Source organism: Perkinsus marinus (assembly GCF_000006405.1).
Source record: "Perkinsus marinus ATCC 50983 genomic scaffold scf_1104296953230, whole genome shotgun sequence".
NCBI lineage: Eukaryota > Perkinsozoa > Perkinsida > Perkinsidae > Perkinsus > Perkinsus marinus.
Window position 1 is genome coordinate 8,533 of NW_003208549.1, and position 4,242 is coordinate 12,774.

A 4,242-nucleotide genomic window follows, 5' to 3' on the forward strand; every position below is an offset into this window, starting at 1 on the left:
GAAGGTCCATCCTACTCTGTAGCATTCCGTCATGGCAACATCCGATCTGGTGCGTCATGGTGAGGGTGAGCTCTTCTTCGTCCCATTGAAAGAAGTGATCAGACATGGGTGGAGGTCATTCCACTCAGAAGGATCTAGTGAGTCAACCGATCCGGGGGTAAAAGCTTACTGGTTCTAGCGAGTTTGGGCGTCTATCGTTAAAGTCGTGCGCTACAGCTCTTAAGGATTTCCTCGAGCCGCTCTGGCCGAGTTTACGGTCTCTGTCATAGTTTAACAGGTGCAATTCGTCAGGAGATTATCTCAGATGATTCAGCGCGGATTTGTTACTTTCTCGCTCATGCTTCGGTGAGATGCTCACTATAGGGCGTGAGTGATATCGATATACATTGTCTTCAGAAGTCGTGGCCTGTAATGAAGTGGATCGTCTTCACGTTTCACTTCACGTGTCATCCTCGGCGTATTCTTGTCGATGTCCAGTGTGATCGAAGTAAGACTGCGACTCGGACGCCGCCATGACGCTTAGTTCAGACGGGACTACACTGTAAGGGCTACACTGCAAACGTTACAGTGGAGCACAGTGCTCCGAGCAGTGCTCGGAGCACTACATCAACTAAGGGAACAATGTTCCCGGAACATTGAAAACCTCAAGCACTTTTCGATCTACTGTTTAGACCGAGACTTCACGCTTTGATCGAGAATCTTACAAATGCCTCCTTACGAATGTTACAAAGACTTTGTACTGCAAAGTTTGCAGTACAAAAGATTCGTGGATGCAAAAAGCGTGTGCCCAATAATTCGCCCACTGTTTCAAATCTATAGGATTTGACGGCATCCACAAGGTTGCCTGGTGCTCCAGAACTACTTTTTCATCCTTTAGTTATTTCTATCTAATGAGATAGATGGTTTTTTATTCGTCATCACAAAAGCTACCCACTGCGTCTACTTCATTGGTAGCAGCTTTCAAGACGAATATTTTGCCCGGCCTCCCGGCTGGGCGTGGAGGACGAGCAGTTTGTCTTGGGCGACGATGGTGAGTCTTTGCTTACCCTGTCTCCTTCTGAACCTCTCCTCATTCTAGGTATTATATTTAAAAAGGTTTGCCCCGGTCGGCCAGAGCTTCCAGTTATCATTGCGTCTTCTACGAACTGTTTGTGTGGTGTTGATGCGTGGGACATTCGAAGGCTGGTGTGTAATGTTAGTATAACCGACATGACGGTGTTAAGGTGTTAAGTCCACGTCAAAGTTATTCCGAGCGCTCGAGCTATAGCTGAACCGAGTAGCTGCCACATCCGGGATGTGGCATCCCTGTGAAAGATTGGAATGGTAATCAATGACAGCAAGGCATTCAGCCTACTTGAACGTAATGGCAGGGTTTATCCTGTCATTCCTGGGTTTTAATGAAGGAGTGTGAGAATAATTCAGCTCTGTCGTCGCTCAGTCTCCTCAGGTGCTGCTGTAGTAGCCTGGATATACTTTCGCTACGGCAACTTCATCAACGAGTATGTCGGGAAATGGAAGATATGACTCACTATCCCGTTCGTCTGTGAATGACAGACTATGATCCTCGGCTTTCGAACACCGTTGACGTTCTCATATTGGGTAGAGGAATTATAAGTCTGAGCGCCTTAAAGTTGACGAGGAAGGATGGTGAGGGGGAGATACTAGCAGGGGGAGATACTAAACTCTTCGGCTGAGCAGTGTGAGAGGTTCCGCAGACCTGAATTACAGGCGATCATTGCCTTATAAGGTAGAAACTCTCTGCAGGCCCGCCGATAGGCGGGCTAAGAAATTTTTTCCTGTGGTAACGCCCATTTTGCCAGTTTTTGCCACTTTGTTGCCGCCTTGCCATTTCCTCGCTCATTTTTTCCTTTGCCGGAGCACCCTGAACTCTCTTCAAATGGATTAGGGCATATCAGGCTAGTTATTATATTACAAGACAGGTGTTGTTGAACAAAGGAAAAGATAACTTGTTCTCCATAGATCATCAACCTCTTGACCTTCGAGATATATTCCTTGTATATGATAGATCATAGAATCGGTGGGATAGGAAGTTCATAAATGCTCGAAGTACTATTGCATACAAAGAAGTCATAGATTATGCCATGAAGAAAAAGAACTAATATCACCGAAAGAAATGTTGAACACGTATCGAAACTAATGTATGGGTTTAAGAGGGATGGTGCTAATGAATTGAATATCATCGCAATAATGCCATACTTGCCATGTGTATCAGATGATTTTCAGTCTATCATGTCTACCTTGTAATTATGGCGGGTTTGGTTTCACAACACTTATATCAAATATAATGTCAGGTAAAAGTGATGGCACGCTTGAAGAATTGCAATATTGCAAATGTGTGATAGAAAATTCGGCGGGGAAGAGTGAGTTTATTGATAAGATATGGAATAACATACTTCACACAAGTCGATTCAAGATGAATAGCTTAACAGATCATAAACCCCTAATAGGATATTAGCCGGGCTATTTATATGCACGGGGTTATGAAACATACTTGAAAAGTCAGTTAAAGGTTTACTCCAGACAGATTGTAATAAACAAGAGAATCAAGAAATTACTAGATTTAGACGAATACAGTTCAGAATTTATGACAACAATACAAGTTATATTTAGAAAAAAATACAACTCCAAGATATCAATGTTTTACGCCGATCATTCATTTACATATTTCATTAATTTATTAGTAATGGTAGATGACTCAAAAGGTTTAATTAATAAGATACGGAATAAAAGACGTACCATGATGAAGTGCCAAAGGCAGCTGCTAAGAAATGTAATTTCAATCTTCACGGTTAATGACGATCTAGAAATAAGCAATAGGCCATTGGGTAATATATTACATAAATTGCAAGACATTAGAGAAACAATATATAAACATATTATATTTGATAATATGGACGAGCCTGTATATGATACATTATTAACTACGGATGGTATTAGTGACCCTATCTGTACTGTCAGCATGGCCTCTAACAAGCTTTATAGTGGAGAGGGTATAGAAGAAGCGATGATACCATATGGAGGAGAAACCCTATACAAAGGGGAATATATTGGGCCTGCTGGTCAATATAGAAACTTAAATCCTTTCCTAAACTTTAGGACCTAAAGCCAGTTGACGACAACATTCCCGTCGTAGCATCCCCGAAAGAAGATAAGGTGCAGTTGCGAGGTGGGAATGTGCGGTCGCGGCGACGCAGGAGGATGAGGAACTTGAATGGGGGAAGAAAGATGAAGAAACAAACGAGTGGCTCTTGTCGAGATTGCGTAGAGTATCGTGGAGGTTATCCGAGTATGATGATTATGATCCGAAGGCGTCGCTGCTTATTGTTAATCCTGATGCTGGGTACCGAGATGTCCGTGATCGCGTCATGGTGTAGGCTGTGAATTAGTGGTGTTGTCGTTTGCGACGTATCGAGTTGTAGTGAGGTCAGTTTTATGTAGTGTGATTAGCTAAGAGATGTAAAGGGTTGGGTTAATCATCGTGAGGTATCGCGTTCGATCCCGGACCGGTGATTTTTGTTGCTGCATGTTGATTTTTGTTGCTCAAAGAGAGTGTTCGTTCACTCCATCTTGTGGTGGGTGCTGGATCTGGGATGGACCATGCTCTCCGCTGAGCTGGTCCAACTCGCTTCCCAACACCCACCACTGTTGAGCAACTGAGCATGATCTGACTTTGATCGTAGTGTTGTTTTGATTCACCTTTATTGTCTCGAAGTTCACACTCTTGAATAGAGTCTATTCTGGAATTGGCCTTTGCCCGGCATGTATGGGGCTTTACACATTGAAGCGACCAGTGAGGAGTCGTGAGTCGCGCCACAGCTCCCTATTCATTAGTATCATCCTTTGACTACCTGTCTGTGGTATTGTGTCGCGGGACAGTCTCCGTGCACGGAGTTGTTGATATTTTAGACGCTGGAGGAGTTGAACCAGCAGGTTCGGACTTTATGTGATCGTAACACTGCTTTAGAGGAGGAGAATGCACTGTAACGGAATCGTCTGATGAGGTTCAATTGACTATCAGCTTCAGATTGCGGAGCCGTTGTGCGAAGTTCATCGAACAGCTGCACGAGTTGGGAGCGTCTTCAGTGGATTTACAATCACCTGAAGTGAGTGGCATTTTACTTTTTGGCCAATTTTGGGAATTTGTGGGAGTTATGGTAGAATATGTGACGATTCTCAACGCCCAGTGGGAGTTGTTATCTCTGTGAGGATTCTGTGACCTCA